Source organism: Eupeodes corollae, chromosome 3, assembly GCF_945859685.1.
Source record: "Eupeodes corollae chromosome 3, idEupCoro1.1, whole genome shotgun sequence".
Taxonomy (NCBI): Eukaryota; Metazoa; Arthropoda; class Insecta; order Diptera; family Syrphidae; genus Eupeodes; species Eupeodes corollae.
Genome location: NC_079149.1, coordinates 99,759,289 through 99,785,859, shown reverse-complemented (window position 1 = coordinate 99,785,859; position 26,571 = coordinate 99,759,289). Strand labels below are relative to the sequence as shown.

General features: G+C 33.8%; 1 protein-coding gene across 1 annotated transcript in view; it reads left to right on the top strand.

Moving 5' to 3' along the window:
• Positions 1-26,571, top strand: part of LOC129948907 (protein pinocchio) — an 81,277-nt gene that overhangs the window by 33,651 nt on the left and 21,055 nt on the right. The gene's annotated exons all lie outside the window — the stretch shown is intronic.

Here is a 26,571-nt window from a genome sequence, read left to right as displayed (position 1 = left end):
AATTAAGAGCGCTTACATGGAAGCTGGAACTAAAACTATACCCTGGATATCACCTGGACAAGATCACATATAAAAGAACACTTAAAATTAGAATCAAATCAGAAAGTGATGCTCAGCGGAAATTGATTCTACGAAACAAGCATAGAGCATCTCATAAGACAGTGCAACGGTGTGTGAGACGTGACAAGAGGGCAAAGGTGGACAAACTTGCTGAAAATCCGGAACATGCTGCAGGAAGATGGGATGCAAGGGAGCTGTATAAAATCGCTAAGGACACTATCGGGCAGCGTAGTAGCACTAACACTAACCATCCCGTGTTAGATTTGAACAGCAACCTTTTAGTGACGATAGAAGATCGGCTACAAAGATGGAAGGAGCACTTTTGTGCGCTACTGAATGATGACCACAATACAGAATTGAATCCAAAATTGAACAAAATTCCCAGATCTTCTAAGGGTATTGACACCAGTCCCCCAACAAGTGCAGAGATAAGTAATGCGATTCATCTTCTAAAAAAAAAAACAAAGCAGCTGGACTTGATTGTATTCCCGCAGAATTCCTAAAAGCACACCCTGAGGCAGCTTCCCGTATTTTGCTTAAACTCGTGCAGGCTGTCTGGGAGAGTGAAACTTACCCATAGGTACTGAAAGGATGGAGTTATTGTAAAGTTACCAAAGAAAGGCAACCTCAAAAACTGTAATAACTCGAGTGGTATCACAGTTCTGTCCGTTTTTCCGAAGTTAATGGCAACTATTTTTCTCGAGAGGATTAAGTCCAGGATCGAGTCTTCCCTCAATAGGCACCAAGCGGGGTTTCGCAGTCATGCGAATCATACTCAAACAATCATCTGAGTACCAATCAGCGCTGTTTGATCGGGTCAATAGTGAATGCATCTGGAGATCGCTTATTGCGCAAGGAATCCCTGAGAAAATTGTCGCTGTTATTAAAAAATCGTACAACAACGCGAAGTGTATTGTGTTGCACAATGGACAGCTTTCCGACTCCTTTTAAGTGCGTCAAGAAGTGAGACAAGGAGATGTTTTGTCACCAATTCTGTTTTGCCTGCGATTGACGATGTGATGACTGCCACGGTGGGTACAAATAAAAGACACGGTGTCCTGTTTGACAAGCTTAGCCACATAGATTAAGCTGACGATATATGTCTCATGGTAAACAACATGTCATTCGCTGCAATTGAATGAAAAGGTCACTGGCTTAAGGATTAACAGAAATAAGAACAAAGTAATGACCACGGGCCAGAGCACACAAATTATTCTAAGGCAGGGGACCATAGAGGAGGTCGAGCAGTTAAATTATCTGGGAAGTTTTATAGCTCTCGAGGGCAGAATGGACCTGGATGGTAAGAGTAGAATAAACAAAGCTTGTGGTGAATTTGGAATCCTTGATCCTGTGTAGAACTCTAGCAAAATATCGCTACGCACCAAGTTGAAACTCTTCGAATCCAACGTTAAGACAGTGCTGTTATAAGCTTCTGAAACATTCCATGCTCTTCCAACATTTCGAGAAGACTACAAACTTGCGTTAACCGTTGTCTGCACTCTATGCGGTGGCCGCAAACCTTATCAAACGTTGAGCGGTGGAATAGGACCGGACAGAAAAAATTGGACGTAGACATCATGCAACGGAAATGGCGTTGGATAGGCCGTACACTGAGGAAACCTGACGACAATATAGCAAAACAATCCGTCCAATGGAATCCCCAGGGTAATAGACGCGTTGGAAGACCAAAGGCAACTAAGAGTTCATCAGTTTTGAAGAAGGCTCGGTCTCAAGGCATTCAATCGTAGTTACAGCTGAGGTCAGTCGCGGTGAATCGGGATAGTTGGGTGGAACTTAAAGCGCAGCTGTACTTGCAGCCGGACAACATATATATCTATCAAATTGTTGAATAGGGTTTTTAAATAGGAAAAATATTTTGATATTAAAAAACAGTTATATTTTTAAAAGAAATCAATGAATAAGGCATTTTTTTTATTGAAAACCAACAATTTCAAAGCGTTGTTAAAGGTTGTATGGTTCAATTTAGTGCATAGTTTTTTATTGTTAAATTTCAAAACTTAGAAAAAATGACAGCTGCTGGGGTATTTGAAATGTAACCTCTTGTTAAAAACCCCATGACATTATTTTCAAGCAAATACACAGAGAATTTAATAGAATCAGAGCAAACGAACAGACCTTATAAAAACATTGTTCTCTCGTTAAAAAACATTCAAACGATTACCGAATTCAACGAATAAACTGTCGAGTTAATTAAATGTCAATTTTGGCATTATAGAAAAAATTTAAAGAAATCCACTGAGAATCCATTTTGTAATCCTAAACTGTCAGCTGTCAAATTTAGTTATATTTTTAAATGACACAACTCAAACTCAACTGTCATAATATTCTGAGGCTCCATTTCCACTTAGATGTCTATTTTGTCTTTCACTTTCGGTAAATTTGAAAATAAAATAGTTATGTAACGAATGCGAATGTACAAAAATAATTTTAAAACGAATAAAAGCGCCTTCAAAGTCAACTTTAGCCTTTGTTTCTTATGTTTGGCAAAGACCTAATTAAACTCGAGCTGCAATTGAATGTAAATGTACCTGATACACTCGTATTTTCGTAAGAGTCATTCAAAAAACATGACATGTTATAAGCTATGCACTGAAGCTGTCAAATTCAATGTCGCCTGATGGATATGCGGAAGTTTTTTTGTACATAATGTAGGTACCTACTTATCCATATCAGCACTTCAATAAAATAAATGTATTCACTATTTTCTTTGGTACATGCACACCCTTTAATTTGTATTTATTATACCCCTATAATTTTCCTTTTAATAACTAATTATAAATGGACATAGGCGCCTGTTACCGCCCAGAGTTACTATAAAAAAAATGGAGCTATTATGGAAAATACTAGTTCGTGGCAGACAGTTTCGCTTTTTATTATTTTGCGCAGTGTTATAAATTATTAATTAAAGTGCGCTAAACTATTTGCGGTGAAATGTTTATTTTTTGTTTGTCTATGATATTGTATGTTTGACACTTTGGCGTATATTTTTCATTTGCAAGCAGCTCGTTTGACGTAACATTTGACGCGATTACATATAATTCATATATACTTTTTGATGTAATATTGATATTCAATTTCAATTTAATTGTTTTCAAATAAACACCAACCATTATTTATGTATAAAGAGAATGTATTTTATTTTAATAAAATATGATCGTCACAACATTTAATTAAGTATTGCATTTCTTTTGAATTAGAGACCGCAATGGCCATAGGGTCATTCTACATCGATAATTAATTCGAATCTGTCAACGTCAAAAGTGACAGCCATTAATTTATAGAGGTTGACCTTCAGATTCTTAAGAAGAGTGACAATTAGGTGCGTCCCAGATGACAAAATATAACTGACATTGAGCTGTCAATTATGACAGGTAGAATTGTGTACACATTTATTTTTTATAATAACGAGCTGCCCAACTGGGAATAAAAGGAACTTTTATTCCCAGTTTACAGAATTTAACCTTTACATACTGTCTAATGATTCCATAATCCGTCTATCAAATTTTATCTCCTTAAACCTGAAAAACGCATAAAATACAAAGTTTCAAATGAAAAATGGTAAAAATATCATTTATCTACTTAACTTTCAAGTCAGAGTTCAAAGAAAATCAATACCTGTATGGTATTGTATGTAATCATTATTTCCGTACACTTAACAAAAATCCTCACCAGGTGCGCATAATCGCATACGGAATGTCAAACTATTTTAAAGATCACCGCCAAAGTGAAATTGCGCACAGAAGAACCGTTGAAACAATTTAAAATCCACCAACGCTTAAGCGATAATTGGTATAAAGTACCTAAGGCTGCGAGCACACGTGCAATGTGCATTTTTCAAAAGATTAATTGTTTTCCTTATGTAACCCTGTGATCCTTGTCAATAAATAAAACTTAAAACATAAAATACTTACAAACTAAACATAAACTAGCTTATCGCAAATAAATTGCTGTATAAGACGAAATTTGCAAATAAAAATAAAAATATAACCAGCACTTAATCATTCTCCCACGTAAAGCGCCTTGGTTTTTGTTTGTGTCATGTCCATATATCGCCATATCGAAAAACTTTTTTAACTGAACTGTAGCAATACCGCTAAAGCCTAAATCAACTTTTCCAAGTCACTTTGCCAAAAGAGTCATCTATCTATCTTACAGTTAAAAAGCTATGTATACATTCGAGTGAAAGTTACTGCCATCACATCACAGAGTGCGGTGGCGGCGGTGAGTGCGGCACACATGACAAAAATGTCCAGGATAGACAATTTTACATCTCTCATGTCATATCTCCGTTTGATTACCCTTGCACTTTAAGATTGATTTTGCCTCAAACGATGGTTTGGTTTTTTTTTCATATCGCAGCTAAAATGCTTCGATTGTAAAGACACTATAGACAGTTTAGACGCAGACGGTGGCGTTTATCTTTCCCAGCCAGACACTGGCACTGGGTGCATAATCACGCCTGCCGCCTAATGCCTTTGGTTATGGAATATGAACGAGCATAGGTATAATTTGTCTCCTATTCACCCAGACTGACCAATGGATCTTGTCATACATGATCAGCATTTAAGCCAAGATCACATTACGGTCAGTAGACAGCAGCGCCGCAGACTTCAACGACGACACGACAATCAGCGACGAAAGACGAACGACGCACGAGCGAGGATACGATACGACGACCGACGCGCCACAGACAACGACGACAACGTAACAAACTAACAAACAACGTCTGGTAATCCATCAAGATCGTGTCTAGTGTGTGTAGGACATAAAGTGCGCATGTTCTGAGTTTTGTTTCTTTTTCAAGATAATGTTGTTTAATTTTTATAACTTGATTTCAAAATTCAAATTAAACGCATTCACGTTGCAACAATTAGACACTCTTACGTATGTGTATATAGAGTTTCCGCACGCGCATGATATCATATGGCTTAAAAGTCTATGTTCGTAATGTCAAAGTGACAGGTCGAATTACATTTTTCGAGTTATTTCCGTTTATTTTTTGATATTTCATAATTTTTGAGGACAAATATGACACGTAACGGCGGACTTTGAATGAATAATATGAGTAGGTTTGACCTTAGCTAAAAATGTAACCAAAAAAATAATTTATGTCTGCAGGTGTCAATTCAGCGATGCAACATTCAGCTTTAAGATTTTGACGTTTCTTTTTTTTTTCGAAATATAAGACTTTTATTACACGTCATCCATTTATCTCGGTGGTGTGTGATTTAAGTGACACCAATGTTTAAGAATTAAATTTTCCAAAACTTGATAAAGAAGATAAGATATAACAATGTGATCACAAAATACATATTGTACAGTTCACAATCATGTGAACAATGTTAAAACAATAACCCATGCAAAATATACTCGTTATAACTGTATCCATATAAAATGAAGTATGAGTCACACAAATCTGGTCGTTAATATTTACTATAAAGATACTATATGGAAAAAGACATTATGTGAATACAAGCGTATTTGCTTGTTATTTTGAAATATAAACAATTACTTAAATACAAATATACCTGCATGTTTTTTTTGCAAAAATTCTTCCCACAATTTATTTAGACGTCGAATTTCACATGACTTTTGTCGTCTTACGTCAGTTTGTGGTTTCGTAATTTTTTTTAAATGCATACACCTACATTTTTTTTTAAATTTCTACCAAATTTTTTTGTTTTTCTAATTTTATTTAGCTCATAGATTTAAGTATATTTTAATTTTTTAACATAAAAAACATGCAATCATACTGACACTTAATTTCTGAAAAAAATTGGTTTTAATATTTTTTTTGCATTTCTGTTTTTTTTAATACAAAATTTTGTATTTTTTTTTATAGATATTTGAATAAATTTATATTACATGTCTTATGAAAGAGCAGTTTTTTAATACAAAGTGAATCATGACAACTGTCACTGACTTCAACTTTTTTTTATATCTGTCAGTTTATTTTCATCCTTTTCACGTGTCATAGTTCTAAATAAACTGGTACGTTTTTGGTTTAAATTCAAGTAGACCGCTTTTTTAAAAAAAATAACCGTTATTTGTACCGAAAACTTTTAATTTTTTAATATTTTCGATTGTAGAAATTATGCAAAAAATACTTTAAGAAATATGTACGTGTACTAATAATTACATAGTTTCACAAATAAATCAATTTAAAATCGTGTTCCATTGGCCACGGAAAACGTACTAGATTTTGTATGTATTGATTGAAATTAAGTTCACTTTATCGGAATCCCCAATCAGTTACAGCAAAATCCTCAAATGAAATTCCCTGTACAATATTGATCTTTTTCCCAATCACATCTCGTCTTGTTCTGTCAATAGGCGTTTTTGTTTTTCAGCTCTGAAAAGAGTTCTGAACACAGTTCGAGCATATCGCGCAGACTCTGAACATCTCCTAATAAAATAGTGTTTTGATCGCTCATAATTACCACCACAAAAACACACCTAAAAACTTAGTTGTCGCTATTTGACAACTGTCAAAAATGTAAATAAGAGTTTTTCAGGGGTAGAATAAATCAATTTATTTTTGATCTAGATCTGTCAAAACAGAAATTTACCCTGTTTTTTGCATTTCATGGGGCAAATTAAATTAATTTAATTTTGATTTAAGATAAAATCTGCCGATCTGGAACACTTATGAATTTGCTGAAAATTTAACAGCTCTTGGATAAAAAAACAATTCCAATCGTGTTCCATGCGTCTCGAAAAAAAAATCAATTTTTGACGGAAATCTGAATTTACGCATGAAAACTCCCATAAGATTCAAACCTTTAAATAAAATAGAAAAAAAAATAATTATAATCAAAGAAGCATGCAATATAGCTTTCAACTCGGTCAGCTCAATTATTTATTTTAATCTGAACTCATCGAGCACTTTCTGAACGAGATCAGAACACGTTCAGAACGAAGAAGAAACACAAATTTAAAGGTTTTAAGGCCTGGTCAAACAGAACGTGATCTTTCGGGACGGGAAATAATTATCCCCGTCGAGTTCTCTGTCATTTATTGAATTATATGTTGTTGGTCAAACAGAACGCGATCAAGGCCAGCGTTCAAACATGAAAGGCGACGCTCAAATTGAAGTTGTAGATCTTTATAAAGAACGCGACCGTCAAACGTCAAAACAGAAAGAAATAAAAATCAAAGAAAATGAATTATACGTCGTTAGTCAAACGGAACGCGATCAAGGCCAGCAGTCACAAATGAATCCCGACGCTAAAATTGAAGTGGTAGATTTTTATAAAGAACGGGATCGTCAAAACAAAAAAAAATGAAAGAAAATCAGAAGAACACCTCATCTTTGCTGCTGCTGCTCTTTTATTGCTGCTGTCAACGAAAAACTTAACTAAAAATAAAAAAGTTGAATGCAGCGATGCGTTTTGACCAAGGTTCGTGTTCTGTTTGACCATGCCTTTAACGTTCTGAAGTAAAAAGGAAACACACATTTTTTGACAGCTCTCGCTCGAAGAAATTCCAGCGCAGAAGCTCAATTTTCGACATCCACAAAGGAACTTGGAGTTCTCCAGATCAATCTACCGTCAACCAGATTAACCATATTGCGATCGACGCCAGACACGCTTCCAGCATCATGGTTGTCCAAACTTTTCGAGGAGCTAACATCGACTCGGACCACTACCTCGTTGTAGCCAAGGTAGCACTTCGGGTTTTCAGACCCAAGGCAAAACAGGGAGGTGCTGGGAGAAGGTACAACGTCGAACGGCTACAATCGCAAGAGATCGCCAACTCACCGACCGAGTTACAAGTAACCTCTCTCGAAGTCCTCTGCCGCCAACACAATGTATCGAAAATCAGTGGCAACATTGCCAAGGTGCAATCAGAGAAGCCGCCTCTGATGTGCTGGGTTTCAAGAAACAACCAACAAGGAACCCTGGTTTGATGGGGAATGTCGGCAGGCAAATGCAACCAAACAACAGGCACGTAAAGTTACTGGGCCTCAACCAACAAGCGTCTCCAGCCAGCTCGGTCCCTAGCTAGCTGTCTCCAGTTTCGCACGCCAAGTTGGTTGAGGTCCTTTCCCACCTGGGTGCGCCACCTGAGTCGCGGTCTTCCCCTACTGCGCCGTCCCTCGGGATTGGATTCGAAGACCTTCCGGGCTGGAGCGTTGATGTCCATCCGCTCTACATGACCTAGCCATCTAAGCCGTTGGACTTTGGCTCGTAAAGTGGCGCTGCATAAAAGGACTTGAGCTACTTATGAGCTCTATGAGCAGAAGAGGCGAGAGGAACACCGACTTCTCAGAAGGAAAAAGAGAGATCATGAGAATCGTGCGGTCGAAGATGTTGGGTGGTTTAAAAGCAGGAATGAAGTTCAGAAAACCTAGAACCGAAGGCTGCAAAGACGAAAGAGGAAACATCAAAGGGGAACTGCAGTCAATGCTGAGGATATGGAAGGAACACTTCTGCAAACTGTATAACGGAGACGACCAACTGAATTCCGCTGTCAGGCTGGATGATCCTTTCAACATAGACAACGAAAGCCAACAATCCCGTCCTCCCGACTTAGACGAAAAAAGATTGCCATATCTAAGCTAAAGTCTAATAAATCCGCTGGAGCGGATGGCTTGAATGCCGAGCTCTTTAAAGCAGCTGGAGAAAAGTTTGTTAGGAGCATGCACCAACTTATCTGTAAGATATGGCCGCAAGAAAGCATGCCCCATGAATGGAACCTCAGTATTGTTTGTCCGATCCTGAAAAAAGGAGACCCTCTAAACTGCACCAACTATAGAGGAATCAGTCAACTTAACATCGCTTACAAAATCTTCTCTGCCGTAATATGTGAACGTCTAAAGCCCATCGTCAACAACCTGATAGGTCCTTATCAGTGTGGTTTTAGTTCAGAAAAGCCCACAGTCGATCAAATATTCACATCACGGCAGATCCTGGAAAAACCCAAGAACACCAAATCGACACCCAGCATCTTTTCATCAATTTCAAGGCTGCATATGACAGCATCTACAGGGACGAGCCGTATAGAGCCATGTCTTGTTTTGGTATGCCTGCCAAACTCGTCCGTTTGTGCAGGATGACCATGGAGAATTCACGCTGCTCCATAAATGTTGGAAACATTTTAACAGAACCTTACGATGTCAAAAAAGGTTTTAGACAAGGTGATGCGCTGTCGTGCTTGAAAGAATAGTGCAGAGCTCACACGTCAACACTATAGGCACTATCAAAAGTCTGTCCAATTACTTGCATATGCTGATGACATTGACATAATCGCAAGACAAAGTGCATGCTGTCGTCATGAAAGGACCTACAACACCAACGTCCTGGTCCAAACGTCACCATCGACAGACGTAACTTTGAGGTAGTCAAGGACTTCGTCTACCTAGGCTCCGCTGTAAACGCAGAAAACAACACCAGCGCTGAGATCAAACGCAGAATAACTCTTGCTAACCGCTGTTTCTTTAGACTAAGAAAAGAATTGAGTATTAAAGTCCTCTCTCGAGGGACCAAAGTGTTGCTATATAAGACCCTTATCATCCACGCCATGCTATTCGGTACAGAAGCATGGACTATGACAAAAGCGGAAGAAAGCACCTTGGGTCGGTTCGAGAGAAAAGTTCTTCGTGTGATCTATGGTCCCGTATGCATCGGGTGTGGAGGAGAAGATAGAACGACGAGCAGTACAGCGATGTAGACTTAGCCAGAAGGGTAAAAGTCCAACGACCAAGATGGCTGGGTCACGTAGAGCGTATGGAAACCAATGCTCCGGCCCGGAAAGTCTTCGAATCCACACCCACATTACAGCGCAGTAGAGGAAGACCATAAATCAGGTGGCGCGCACAAGTGGAAAGTAACCTCACCTAACTTGGAGCGCGAAACAGGAGACATCTAACTTGGGACCAAGGTAGATGGAGAATTTTGTTGGGTGAGGCCCTGGTTCACACAGGATTGTAGCACCACCTAAGTAATTAAGACACTGAATTTCAATATATATCAGAAATTACCCGCCGATTCTAAAGCCTCGACAAGTGGCTTTACATAACCCAACAAAAAGTATTCTAGCGGTGTTAGGAGTTAGTCAATTCAATTGGCAAAAAATACTGAGCATAAATCAAGTGACAGCTGTCAACAAGACTTCTTCAAAAAAGTATTGCCAGATTGAAAACCACAACTGTTGATTTTTAGCTTTTCATTTGGCACACTCAAGGTTGATTTTTTGTGCATTAAAAATAAAAGTAAAAGTCAAAAAGTGTTAAATCTCAACATCTCGGTGATCAATTGTGAACATCTCTTAAAGAAATAAACTTTGATTTTGAAAATGTCTCCATTTTTGTAGTGAATTTTATGTGAAAAAATGACAACTTCAAAAGTGATACTTGACCAAACCTCTCTTAGTATTTTATTCAAGAGTTCATATACAGTTGAAAAATTAACTTCCGCAAATTCACAACACTTAAACAAATTCGTTATTATCATGACCTTAAAAGTTTTTGCAATTATAATGTACATTGTGTTAAGATTTCATCTCTCTTCAAAAATCACGAAAATCTTAATTTAAAAAAAAAAGGACAACTTTTACCTTTTAAATTTATGCCAAATTTTAAAAATACAGTACATAAATATTTTCTAATTTTATTTGTGCACTTAAAAGTCAGTGAGCCAGCGAAAAAATCTCACATTCCAAGGTATCATCACTTCGTTAATTTCTGAACAGATACTTGAACACTTGAACAAAACCGTTGAACATCACCACCAGCACCGCCATCATCATGACAACAACAAAAACAAAAAGAATTGCAAAATAAAAATAAAAATAATGAAAACAAAAAAATCCCAATTATAGTGCCGGGTATTTCTATTTTTAGAAACACTGCCAAAAATAAAAAAGGCAAGAACAATTCTCTCTCGTCTCGTCTCGACCAAGTCTTAAAATAAATTTAAAATACCTTTTTAACAACAAACGAAAAATTATACTGACAATTTATGTCCATTGTTCAGAAAATACCGTAAGTTTACCGCGTGGTTTAGAGGTTACACTCAAAATGTAAACAATAAACGTAAAAAATACATTTCCTTGTATTTTTGTTGTAATCGCGTAGGCATGCTTAAGTGATGCTTCGTGTAAACCGTAGACACTCACAAGTCTTCTTTTTTTTTTTTGATGGATTGCAAATTGAAAAGAATATTTTTTTTTAAATAAATTCTGGTGTTTTATTTTTTTTCGTGAGGGAAGCTTTCAGTTTCAGAATTCTGTCAAAAAATAAATAAAAACAGACAACGTTCGAACCGAAACACTTCCCCAGCGAGTTAATTGATTTTATTATTCTTTGCAAATATCAATATATCCACGCTCTGCAAATACAATTGAGTATATTTGAGTTAAAGCAAAGCAAGTCGTCAAGGTCATGTGACAAAACGAGACAATAAAACAAAAACCGACGACAACAACGACGCGACACAGGCCAAATTGTTTGAATTTATGTTTTGTATGTGCGTTTCTAAGATTTTTATAAAGACGCATGCTTTAAAAAAAAAAAACAACCTAAATTTAAATGGACACTTGACTGGACGACGATAAAGATGATGATGTATTTGACAAACATAGATCCATAGCCAACGCGCCGCATGGACAAACTACGCGACTTATGTCATTTGCAATTTAAAATAATCATACAGTTCTATCATTTTGGATTTAAAATATATGTAAATAAACATTAAGTTTGCGAGACACACTTAAGTCGGTAGTAGACTTTATAAAACTGATTCAATCTAGCAGATCAATGAGAAATTGGAAGGTTGAAACGGTTGAAAGAATCGTGAAAAAATATCAAATTTAAACAGCTGTCACTTTTTAAACTGTCATCTTTTGATATTTGACAAGTGAAAACTCCACCATTATGCAAAAGTTCATTGAAATTATAACAGTTCGCAGTTTTACAAGAAAAGTTTTCTTACAACTTTTAAATTCATTTATTTTTGTTTTGAAAACTTTGAATATAATTTTTGAACACATCCTTTCAATAATTATCGAACTGTCAATTTATTCAAAGCTTAACTTCTGCAAAATATTAAAGAGTCGTTGAGCGCAACTTTAAGAGTGTTATGTCCAATTAAAAAAATATCAAAGATTTGACAAGTGAAATCGATAAAAGACTTTATGATATTGATTTTATCTAGCAGATCTATGAGAGAAGGTGGAAACGGTTGATAGAATTATAAAAAATATCAAATTTAGACAGCTGTCACTTTTATTTGACAAGTGAAAACTTCGCCATTATTTAACAGTTGTTTAAAATTATTACAGTTCAGAGTTTTGCAAGAAAAGTTACCTTATACCTTTTAGATTCATCTATTTTTGTTTTGACAACTTTAAATATAATTTGTGAACGCATCCTTTCATTAATTATCGAACTGTCAATTTATTCAAAGCAACTTCGTAAAATTTTGAAAGAGTCGTTGACCGCAACTTTAAGAGTGTTATCTCCAATTGAAAAAAAAATATCAAATTTAGACAGCTGTCACTTTTTAAACTGTCATCTTTTTACATTTGACAAGTGAAAACTCCGCAATTATTCAACAGTTCTTTTAAATTATTACAGTTTGCAGTTTTGCAAGAAAAGTTTCCTTAGAACTTTTAGATTCATCTATTTTTGTTTTGACAACTTTGAATATAATTTTTGAACACATCCTTTCAATAATTATCGAACTGCCAATTTATTCAAAGCAACTTCTGCAAAATATTGAAAATTCGTTGACCGCAACTTTAAGAGTGTTATCTCCAATTGAATAAATATCAAATTTGGACAGGTGTCACTTTTTAAACTGTCATCTTTTGATATTTGACAAGTGAAAACTCCGCCATTATTCAACAGATCATTAAGAACAAGAAAAGTTTCCTTAGAACTTTTAGATTCATCTATTTTTGTTTTGACAACTTTAAATATAATTTTTGAACGCATTCTTTTAATAATTATCGAACTGCCAATTTATTCAACAGTTCAATAAGAACAAGAAAAGTTTCCTTAGAACTTTTAGATTCATCTATTTTTGTTTTGACAACTTTGAATATAATTTTTGAACACATCCTTTCAATAATTATCGAACTGCCAATTTATTCAAAGCAACTTCTGCAAAATATTGAAGAGTCGTTGACCGCAACTTTAAGAGTGTTATCTCCAATTGAATAAATATCAAATTTGGACAGCTGTCACTTTTTAAACTGTCGTCTTTTGATATTTGACAAGTGAAAACTCCGCCATTATTCAACAGATCATTAAGAACAAGAAAAGTTTCCTTAGAACTTTTAGATTCATCTATTTTTGTTTTGACAACTTTAAATATAATTTTTGAACACATCCTTTCAATAATTATCGAACTGCCAATTTATTCGAAGCAACCTCTGCAAAATATTGAAGAGTAGTTGACCGCAACTTTAAGAGTGTTATCTCCAATTGAAAAAATATGAAATTTAGACAGTTGTCTTTTTTTATACTGCCTTCGTTTTATATAAGACAAGTGAAAACTCCGCCATTATTCAACAATTCTTTTAAATTATTACAGTTCGGAGTTTTGCAAGAAAAATGTCCTTACAACTTTTAGGATCATCTATTTTTGATTTGATAACTTTGAATATAATTTGTGAACGCATCCTTTCACTTATTATTGAACTGTCAATTTATTCAGAACAACTTTTTAAAGAGTCATTGACCTCAACTTAAAGAGCGTTAACTCCAATTTGTGGTTGTTTTTCTCGCCCTAGTTGACAGGTTATAACAATTTTTTCCAAAAATCTCAGTCTAAATATTCGTTGTATTATATGTCAGTGTGACAACGAGTTATTCGAAGTTTCAAAATACAAGATAAAGCTGACTTAAAAATTGAAGTTCTGACTTTTCATCATTGACAATTTTGTTTCCATTTTTAAAAGTGAGAAGGTAATAAAATTTGTGATGATTAGTGCCAAAATTAAGCAGATCGATTGTAGATTTTGTATACTAAAAAATGTACTAATTTTTCAATGATGAAGTCATTTTCAATGAACAGATTGTTGGCTTAACATTTCGGAACAAATGAAACATTGCACTGAAAACCTTCCATTTTTGTTTTGAATTTCCACCTGATAGATTTATTTTCAACTATTAAATGCCTAATTCCAATCAGGAAAAATACATATATTTGATGACAGAAATTTTTAATGAAAGCTTTGACCAACAATTATGACAAATTCTTACAGTTCGCAGTCTTGCAAGAAAAGTTTTTTTTACTAATTTGAGATTCCTCTATATGATTTTTGAAATCATCCTTTCACTAATTATCGAACTGTCAATTTATTCAAAGCAACTTCTGCAAATTATTAAAGATACGTCAAAGTGTCAAAATTAAACAGATCGATTGTAGATTTTGTGTACTAAAAATGTATTCATTTTCCAATGATGAATCATTTGTTGACTTCACATTTCGGAACAAATGAAACGTTTCACTGAAAGCGTTACATTTTTATTTGCAATTCCACCTGTCAGATTTCCTTTCAACCTTTAAATGCTTAATTCCAATCAGGAAATATACATATATTTGATGAAAGACATTTTTAATGAAAGCTTTGGCCAACCGTTAAGACAAATTCGAATGAGTTGTTTCAATAATGAAAACCAATGATAGATGTAACTGAACCCTAAGAACTTGTTTCTGTTTCAAATTACTAACTACGTAACTGTCAGAATTATAACTACGTAACTGTCAGAATTATAACTCCTTCACATCTGTTTATATTTACAAATTAATCAAAAATGTATTCCTTATCTAAATACGTATGCTATTAAATCAAAACTAACAAACATTTAACAATGGTCTTAAATGAATTTACTTGTATCCTTAATGATTCTTCTTATGCTAAAAAGAATTTGACAATTGTTTGACAAGAACAAACATTTGCATCTATTGTTTTTTTTCAAATTTTATTTACATTTTTGATTTTTTTTGCAATACAAGACAAAAATCTTAAAATATTGTTTGCTTAGGTGTTATCACAACCTTATGTTAATAATTAACAAAATAAATGAATAATCCAGCTTTATACACGCAGTTGTTTTTTGAGTTTGAAGAAAAATAAAACAAATATCCAGATGAAAACACAACTTTAACTTAAAACAGATCTTTTTGTGCATAACAGAAAAATGTCATTATGAAAAGCAATTAATCTTGTTGCGTCGTTATATAATTTGACGATGAATTGGGGTTTTCCAAATATTTCATACGAACTCCTATCAGTGAAAAAGTTTCACGCCCTTTATTAGATAGTGTTCCAATCTTGTTGCTGAATTCCCATCATGTGGGAAAAGATTGTTACCTAGAATTTATTTACTACTTAATTCAATTTAATAACAAATTAAGGTTATTTTTCACGAAAACACTCATGTGTCATATATGACATGACATAATTTCAAATTCATAAAAATACAAAACTAAATGTCAAAAATAATCCAATGTAAAACCATCTGTCAAATCTAAATAGCATTGAACTTTTTTTTCTCAGTTTCTTTTTTCTTCAAAGGCTTGATGAGTTATAGTTTGGCGTGTCGAGGTGGCGCGCACTATTTCGTTGATTGATTAATCGCAAGAGCGGAAACTCTTCGATGCCACCTTGTGCTAAGTGCACATTTTTCATTTAATTGGTATAATATCAAAAGGACGGTTTTATTTTGTACCTGGCGTGCGATATTCTTGTGGTTTCAATCACTGATGACCGTGTCATTATTCTTCTGCCAAAAAGAAAACAAATAACATTCACAAATCTGTCACAGTTAATGCATGGTCTTAATTCGCTGTAAAGGCGTATTCGGATGTGTTTAAAGTGGTATTTGACATATTTGTCTTAAAATAAGCCTTATAGTTCGATTTATTTTTAATGAACTATACTTATGTCATTTTAAGCTTGTTCATTATGTCAATTTAAATTTCATTCAATTTGTCAATTTGACTTTTGTTGAAGATAAATGGTAAAATGGCTGCGAAATTGCATTTCCGGTTATTGTAAAGAACCCCGTTTGTAAACCTGTTTTGAGTTTAAATGTCAGAAAATTTGTTTGATTCCATGTTTTTTTGATTGAAAGAACGAAAAAATACTTAATTTATAAGAAAGTATTTAAAATGTTTGATGATTTAAACTATTTACATCGTAAATAAAAAGACTGGCCTCGAGACGAAAAAAAGTCACAGTCTAGGAGACTTATTTAATGAGGCAACTAAAGTGTGCTACAACGAACAGAATTAAATTAAATTTAATGTATGAATATAAACAACATGTAGAATGGCGCCGCCACCGCCGGTGTAGTGGCGCTGATTGTGAACTTAAATATTCTGAAATAATTAAACAATTTTTGCTTTAATGGTAATATTGGTTTCGTACCCTAATGAAATTCTTTCTACGACTTTTGTAAAACGAACTAGCTCTTTAACTTACAAGTAAACACGATGATCTCTGAGCTTAGATAAGTTTCAACCTTTTGTAGAACTTCGAAATTATAGTAGAGATGATACTGCGCAATTTTGCAATTGATAACAAAAGAATAAAACATAGCCAATTACCTATATATTAAAATTTGGCTAGACTTATTAATCGATCATTTGTATTTTTAATTAGGTTTATATGTTTTCATCATATTTGCCCCACATCTTAATTAAAAAAAAAAGAAAATATTGCTTGGGGTTCTTCTATCCTTTTGATGGAAAGTTTTTTGATGTTTGATAACAATAATTTAAATGCAATTACTGTTTAAATTCTATTTTTGGAAAATATTTTTATTGATTAGCTTGATAAGGTGTAAAAATAAATATTTAGATTATTTTCAAACCGAATAGATAAGCTTAAAAACACGACCTGTGCATATGTTCATACAGAAAGATAGCAAGGTTCAAAACTCTAGGAAGGTAACCCTAGGAAAAATTACAATTTACCAATACAAATGACATGGGCTGACAAAATTCTCTTGTTTTAATTTTTCACGAGGCTTTCTTTTATGAGATTTTCAATGACCAATTTAACGGTTCAGAAAACTTTTCCTGAAAAACTGATCACCAAACTGCATGCATTTTCGTAGTGAGTTTTGCCTTCCAATACATTGTTACATCATGTTACGTTCCATTTTTAGTAATGGCGAAGTTTTTAATTATTAAATGTCAAAAGATGACAGCTTCAAAAGTGACAGCTGCCCAAATAGAGGATTATTCAGAATGAAGAGCCTTGCACATGAGAGCGAACATCGAATGAACGAATGGACGAACAAACGGGATTTTACACATTTCAAAAAGTCACTTTCAAACAAAAACACAATTAAATTATAAGAAACCAATTGGCACTAATGTTAGGATAGTAAAATTTGCATTTTGTAAAAATAATTTGGTAGCAACGAATTGCAGAAGAACTGTCAAACTTTATTCGCGTTCCACATGCCATCCACACTGCAACGAATAAATTGTTCGCGCTCAGCTTAACCACAAAATTATACCACTCTTGTTTTGTTTGTTGAAAAGGGTAATTATAAATTGACAATTCGTCGCTGTATGCGAATAGAAATAAAGCTCATATGAAAGAAAAGTCAAAATATGCGAACATCCAAAGTTCGCAGTTCGTAGCTCATGTGCAAGATACTTAAAGGTTGTCTTATGGCGTAGTTTTTAATTATTAAGTGTCAAAAGATGACATCATCAAAAGTGACAGCTACAAAATGAAGATTGTCTTATGCAACAATTTAGTAGTTTCACAGCTACTACTGCGATTTTTGAAGTGTTTGTTATTAGTAAGTATTCACATCAATTACTCAACATAAAATGTAGTGGTTTGTCATTTTATGACAATCAATTACACTTTCGATATAAGTTGTAAGACGATTCTTATCGACTTTCTATAAAACTTCCAAAAAAATTGATAATGTTCACCTACAAACCTTGTTTTGTATTTATTTGATTGTAAAGATTAAAAATATTTTGAACTCTCAAAAAAATTGCTAATCACCATTTCCTGTCATTAATCATGAAACAGTGAAAGTAAACAACATGACAGAAACAAAGACATCAATGCAATATGATGATAGTTTTTCAAAACGTAGTAAAGCATCTCATTGATAACATTAACAATCTTTTTTATCAAAGGTTGTAGTCCCTTTCAAAAATTGTATTATATTGTTTTTACCTACGACTATCGTTTTCCCCGAAATCCTCTTATGTTATCGTGGATCAAAATAAATTATCATCAAAATTTATCTGTAAATGTTTTCTTTATTAAATTTTACAATCAATACAAACATAATTTGCGTAAAAACTAAAGTGTTTTTTAGATGAGAGGTTTTTAATCTGACACTTCTTTTTTTGGTGGGTTGGTCTTTTTGACAGCTACTTACTTAAGGCCCAACTATAATAGGCATAAGCAAACATAAGCTTATGTCAAAAACCCAACGAAAATTCACTTAAGTTTGCGAAATTACTGCATAGCCATAATGCAATTTTGCTCACGTATCTAAATGTCAGATTTTACTTATAATAATGCATATGCTAGCTTATGCCTATTATAGTTGGGCCTTTAAAGTGGCGCTACAGTCCTGTGTAAACTAGGCCCTTCTCCAGCTTTTTTGACAGCTGTCACTTGATTTATTCGATTTGTCATTTCATGCTCCTCAACAACGGATGCAAATAGTGCATATTTATAACCAACAAAATCCACAAATTAATTGAATGAAATTTGTGGTAAGTGTGGCGTCGCCTAATTGCCGAAAGCATTCAAAAAACACCCTTTTAAAGCGTTCAGATCAACCTAGTGGACCTTTGTTTCTGTATGTATTTTTATAATATTTTCGAGGCCATTAAAACTTTTCATTATTTTATTTATTGTTTATAATTTTGAATGCAAATCAGATGTCCCGGAAATCATGTCATGCACCATGTTTTGTTTATTTTTAAGCTTTAAATAGGTGCATAGGTGTAATAAATCGACTAAAAGCGGTTCATCCTGGATTTATTTTCAACTGAATGTCATATAAATATTTGTAGTCACGGTCTTATGTAAATATATAGATAAAATGTTTTGTGGTTGTTTGAGCGAGCGGGCAGTGCATTAATTTCTCAGGAACAATGCTTTACGTAGATTTATTTACATATTTCATTTTAATATATTTTGTTCGTACAAATGTAGAAATTTGACAGTATTTGAAGTATTGAAAAGTAAATGAATAGAGGCTGTATAAGACATCTGTCAAAGTGTGGAGCTAAAATTTGACATTTCTTGTCAGAACAATGTTAAACAAAACTTTAAAGCTTTAAACAAAAGATTTGAAAGAAATTACGTTAAAATTTGGAAGAAATCAATTAAAATGACTAAATTCTCCAATAACTTTGTACACTTTTAGTTTTATTGTTCTTAAAAAAAATTAAAAGTACTGTTTTAGTGTTTTTGATTAACTTGATGTACACGTCTTATAAATAAATATTTTCTTACCAATATATCATGAAATATTATCAAAAAATCTTACATAAAATGATTTAAAAAAAGACCGCTGTTTTGATAGAATGACTCAAAACAATACAAACTACCTTAATAAATGCTCAAACATAAATCTATCAGGAAAAAACTGTGACTAAACCCTAAAACATTTAAAAATAATAAATTTCTTAAATTTGTTCGTGTGACTTAAAAATAAATATGCTTGTCATCCAAACCAATAACAATAACATTATTTTATTTTTATCTCAAACCAATAGATCGCAAATAAACAAAAAAACTATGAATTTTGTTTTGAGTGTGAATTCAATAAAATCAATAAAAATAAATCACTTTCTTTGCACCACCCGTTGATGGCTGTCAAGTTTGTGGAAACTGTCAAAATTATGATTTTCATGTGCACTGATTTGTTGTTGAATTGCAGTTCACCTTCGTTTTAACTACTGAAGCATCTTGCACATGAGCTACGAACTGCGAACTGAGCTTTATTTTTATTCGCAGACAGCGACAAATTATCAATTTATAATTACCCTTTTCAACAAAAAAACGAGAGTGGTATAATTTTGAGGTTAAGTTGAGCGCGAACAATTTATTCGCTGCATTGTGGATGGTATGTGGAACGCGAATAGAGTTCGACAGTTCGTAGATCGTAGCAATCACACTGCAATTCCTTACTACAAAATTGTTATTACAAAATTGTCTTGTTTTAGAGAACAAAATGCAAATTTTACTATCCTAACATAAGTCTTAATTGGTTTCTTCTAATTTAAATGTGTTTTTGCTTGAAATTGACTTTTTTGAAATGTGTAAAATCACGTTTGTTCGTCCATTCGTTCATTCGTTGTTCGCTCTCATGTGCAAAACCCTTAAACGTCAAAGTCATCCATATTGGTCAGTTTGCCCAGATTAATTAATTATTGATTATATTGATGATAAACTTTAAAATAATTCAAATTAATCTTCAACACATTTAACCCGCTAGACACTTAGGGAAAACTTAGTATTTGTAATGGCTACTAGACAAAACGGCTTACTCTTAATTTAGGAGGTTTGGATTACAGTTGCTAAAATTAGGGACCTTAACTTAAAGGAATTCATGCTTTTCAAAGTACAGTAATTACAGAACTATGTTTATTATCTAGGAAGCAGTTCAATTTCATTCTTTTGACAGCTTTTAGTAATATGAAACAGTTGGCAGTAAAACTTGGACAACAAGGGTCGCCATTGCTCGTTATAGGATCAATCCAAAATCTACATGTCAAATTATGAACTGATTAGGTGCTGGGTTAAAAACGCACGTAGGAATATAATCAATCTGGTCTCTGGTTCCGACTCCAACCCACATCACGTTCTGTGGGAAGGAACGGATATTAATACCAGGGAATCGTCTCTTTATTAATGAAAAGGACGTTCTATTACAAACTTGATATAATGCATATGTTAAATTCGGTGCAACGCCTTAAGGAGGTTTTCTCTCACCACTTTTGTTTATGTCATACCACGACATAATCTCATCTTTGTCATTCGATATCTAGTAAGAGCCGCCATTAAGTTTAAAATATATAGAGTTCGAAGAAAAGAACGGGCATTTTGAATTAATTGAGATATAATATCAAAGCCTTCAATATTGACATTTAAAGTTTCGTTGTCATTCACCTGTCACTTAAAAATTTGACAGAAACTCAAAATTTTTGACATTAATGAAATGCATTGATTTACGTTATGAACATTCAAGTTAATAATGTTGAGAAAACAGTTCGAATTTTAAATATAGACTTTGGTCGAAATATGGCACAAACTTCACCAGCAGGATGTTTTTTGATAGAAGTGTTCGTCTAGGCTTCATTCTTCTTGGGTTACACGACGGCGACTTAAGAATGGCGACATTTTAAAGTTGCGGTATTTGTGTTTCACACTTGGTTAAACAATAAAAGTCCTTGTGATTTAATTGTTTGTATGCCATTGTATCCATTTATTAGGTTATTTTAGATTTAAGTGAGTCAAAGTTATCGTATCAATATTTAAAATCATATCAAGCTGACTTTTTATCAAATTTTTTGACAATTGCTTCGTACTTTTTCACTTTTGCTACTGAAACTTATAAAAGATAACAACAGTACGAAACATTGGAGCTCTCGCAAATCAACAAAAAAAATAGGGATCTGATTGATTTTCAAGCATTTTTGAATCTTTATATTTTAAGTTAAAGTTTGTTAGTCAACGCAAACATTCTCATTAATTATGGAAAGCAACATACGTCGTTTTATTTCTCGGAAGTATGAAACTGGCCTTCTGTCAAGATTTCGAGTAGAAATTCTCTGTCAGTGTCAAAATAACATATGATTTGAAAAGAAACCGCTGTATGGCCCTTTCTACATAGCTAATATATGTTCGCACAAAATAGTAAACATCGTTCCTGAAAAAATAATTTAACATTTTGAGGAAAACTAATTAATTCCATTTAATTAAAATTTTAATTAAATCAATAGTCGTACTTTTCGAACGCATATCTATTTAAAAAAAGAAGAAAATTCGAGAATGAATTTTAAAGAACTGCCAAAAACAAAACTTATCATAATGTTACAACTCGGTTTTTACTTATTCTAAAATTCTTTTAATTGATCGAAAGGGCAAGAAATGAAGGAAACAAAAATTCAAGGTTTTACGATAAATTCTAAGGCATCGAATAAAGAAGTAATCAATTCGGCTTTAAAGTGCTTTTCAAACTTATGTATGCCAAAAAATTCACTTAACATGCACAGTTTTGAAAGGATCTATGAATTTAATAGTTAGGAACAATTACAATTCCTTGGTAGTTGAGTTTTTTGAAGTATTTTCTTTAGTGATTTCCATTTATTTTACAAATGTTTTTCCAATTTGAGGTTTTATTCCAAATATCCTGCTATTTGAGCAGCTGTCACTTTTGAAGCTGTCATCTTTTGACATTTGACAAGAACGATAGGCGCTTCAACATCTCATTGACATTGTTTAAAATTCACTACAAAATAGCAAACATTTCGTTCTTAAAATTTGCGAAATTTAAGAATTTAATGCTGTCTTGAAGCCCATTTTAGCGTTTTGGTTCGATAGGCGCTTCAACATCTCATTGACATTGTTTAAAATTCACTACAAAAATAGCAAACATTTCGTTCTTAAAATTTGCGAAATTTAAGAATTTAATGCTGTCTTGAAGCCCATTTTAGCGTTTTGGTTCAATGGATATTCAAGAACAATTCCCGGCAAGTTTCGTTTTTTTCTTGAAAAAAGCAAAAAAGAACGAAGAGTTTTTTTAAATAAACAAAATAAAAAGTTGTATTTTCGCCCATGTTCCGAATTTCGATCGAAACTGAATTAAAATCACTTTTCAATTTACGTCAAATGAAATTGCATGTTTTTCAATTCGATCGATTTAGAAAACTTCGAAATTGCTTCGAAAAAAATTGTGATTTGAATGTGTTGAAAAAATGGAACAAACTGAAATACAAAATATCAATTTGCATTTTCGAAAATCAAATTCACGATAACGAATTGTGGAGCATCCAAATTGACTTTCGCAAAGTGTATTCACAATAAGTGAAATGCAGAATATGGCCATTTATGCTATTAAAATCTTATATTTATTATAAAATAAAGGAGCAAAAAATAAAAAGAATTTAATATTTTATAATATACATATATACAGCTGTGTTCATAAAAATAGCTGTGCTAGTCATATTTTATTAGATTGTCAATTATTTAAAAAACGGTCTAACGGTCTTTCGTTTTCATATTAGAGAATTTTAGCTTGAAGTAATAGGCTACTTTTCCCGGTGAGCACCCATTATTTCAATATGTCTGGATATAGAGTGTTCAAAAAAATAGCAGTGCTTTTTATTTTATAATTTAAAAGTGTTAACAATTCAATTTTTTTTTATTTTTTTGTTAAATATGAATTATATTATGAAAAATTAATAAATATTAGCTCTAAAATAAACAATGGGACGGTCAAGACGCTGCACGGAAAAAATTCGAAAACTGCGTTTGGAATTAAAAAGCTACTAAAATATTCAAGACATACTAGGCTCCTCAGCAAAAATGGTCAGTAACGTCTTAAAATGGCAAAATAAACCGAAAACGCGAGGCCCAAAAAGGATGACTACTGAAAGGACTGACAAAAAAATTGTTCAGTAAGCAAAACAGAACCCTTTCATAGGCTCTAGGAAAATAAGAAATGGACATCAACTGTCTGTTAGTGCTGTCACAATACGAAGACGTCTTTAATAAGTGAAGTTACCAGCTCGAAGTACATACAAGGTACCATTCTTGACGAAAAGGCATGTGGCAAAGAGAATGGAGTTTGTTAAAGCGCATAGAGACTGGGCAAAAGAGAAATGGAGGAATGTTCTGTGGATAGCGATGAAAGCAAAGTCGTCCTTTTTGGGTCCAAGTGTCGCAGAGAATATGTGAGAAGACCCTAAAATGCAGCACACGATCCACGGTACACTATAAAAACAGTGAAGCATGGTGGAGGAAGAATTATGATATGGGCTTGCTTTTCATGCTACGGGGTCGTGCCTATTTATCCAATGGGGGTATAAGGGATGCAACCTAGTATGTAAAATTTCTCGAGGAGGTTATGTTACCCTATGCTGAAGAGGAAATGACGTTGGTTTGGGTATACCAACAAAACTATGACCCAAAGCATACGTCAAAAAAGGCAAAATCATGGTTTGCGCAGAAGGAGTTATCCGTTATGGAGAGGCCCGCTCAATCCCCCGACCTTAACCCCATCGCAAATTTGTGGGGGGATCTTACGAACGCAGTTTATAAAGCACAACCCAACAATTCGAAAGAATTGTGGGAAGCAGTGCGTGTCGATAGGTGTCAGGTTTTAGTGGGCTTGATGCCACGTAGATGCCAAACATCATAAAAAACAATGCTTATGCAACAAAGTGCTAATTGTAAACTAAAAGGCTTTTTTATTTTATTTGGAGACCACTTCTATTTTTATGAACACAACTGTACATGCTTAGCAATTTTAAGCCATTCCATTGGACAAGGTTGGTTGAATGGAACCTAAAACATGATTTCAAAGATAACCTAACTCATTTCTCTAAGGTGGCAATTTTTTAGCGATGTCTGCATCTTATTAATTTTACCTACTTTTTTTATCGGATGCAACAATTTTACCGGAGTATATTTCTACATCGTAACAATCTTGCTACCGCTCAGATTTTCATAAACTAATTCATTACGATCGCCTAAAGGTTTTCATCCTATAAAATTGACAGATTTGTTTTCACCTGTCATCTTTAATAATATCGACGTAATTTATATCATCGCAAGAGTCATCATCAAAGATCCTGGGCCGAAGGCATTAGTGTTAAGTATTATAGTTTAACTTATAGTGCTCGTATGGGGCCCGTAAGTTAGTTGTAAGTTATGGTTGATTAGGCTAATTTTTGTCCAGCTTGGAGATAGTTTTAAGAATGAATAAACTAAAATGAATTGAAAAAAAAACAATCAAAGATCGTGGATTCTTCGAGGGGTAGTGAGTTGGTTCTCATCATACTTCTGTTTATAGTGAAAAGTTAAGGCCCAACTATAATAGGCATAAGCAAACATAAGCTTATGTCAAAAACCCAACGAAAATTCACTTAAGTTTGTGAAATTACTGCGGATAGCCATAATGCAATTTTGCTCACGTATCTACATGTCAGATTTTACCTATGCGGCGAGCGACTGGGATCGCTCTTGCTTAAGTTTGCTTAAGTTAACGAAACTGAGAAAAATTGACCGAAACGGAGCTAGACTCCATTATGTTCACTCGTATTGAGATTCCTTGTATTCGCACGTTCACTTATGCGCGCATATGTTAGCTTATGCCTATTATAGTTGGGCCTTTAGTTTTTCACATAAGCAGCTTTAATAATAGCAGGTAGATAACAATAAAAATGACGAATTCAACGCACCAGATTTTCCACCGAAAACAATTTACTGCCTGCGGAATGAAATTGCTGCTCACCAACAACTGTCAAACGAAACTTATGTATACAGCATGTGTACACTACGATAGTTTCGATTCAGATAACGTAACATGTCTGAACATGAATCAAGAAACAAACTCATTTTGTCAATGTTTTGCGAACTAACCCCTGCGATGTCAAAGTAACCTCGGTTTACGGCAAATAAATTAAACATCCCTTAAACTATTCTTCTACCTGTGATGTATCATTATTTAATTATGTACCTATTAGATATAAAAAGTTCTCAAGGTTTTCAAAGAAGGAAATACGCTCCTGTCACAGACAGTTTATAATATAATATAGGTACGATTCTAATCTAAATCTACCCGATCATCCGGCTACGGCGCGGCGCGCTTCTGACGGGTGGCGGCGACGACAAAAACTACGGCAACGATAACGACGACGACGACTTTACCATATGACCACTCAACCCTTTGATTATTTAACAATTACTTATAAACTAGAACGCGATTATAATACTAATATAAAAGTGTATAATTTAAGTGCTGCATAACATATAAAGTTTGACGCCAATGACCACACACCGCCGCCATCACCACCACCTCGACGCTCGCTGTCTGACACACCACCAGTGCAGCGGCAAAGCGACCAGCAAGTCGTTCTAAAAAGGTATACCTAGATAAAACAGCTGTGCTTTATTTTTTTGTTTAGTCTTATACCTTTAGATAAGTATAATCCCGTTGTAAAATTCAAAATTCAGCTTACCGCTCTTTTACTTAGCCCTAACTTTACTATAATGTGTCTAATTTGCACTCTGCCAAAGTAATCTTTTCTCGAATGGTTCATTCACAAAATAAAAAACGAACAAATTTTTACAAATTCTCACAAATACAAACATTCATCGAGCTAGACTGTGAATTTCGCATATGTTATAAAATATACAAAAGATACAATATCTAATCTGTATAACACACCATAGACATAGACCCGCTATTTAAAAGCATCCTCTTTGCACGCCTCCCCCGTTGAACAAATAAAACCCCGGCTACCTACCACA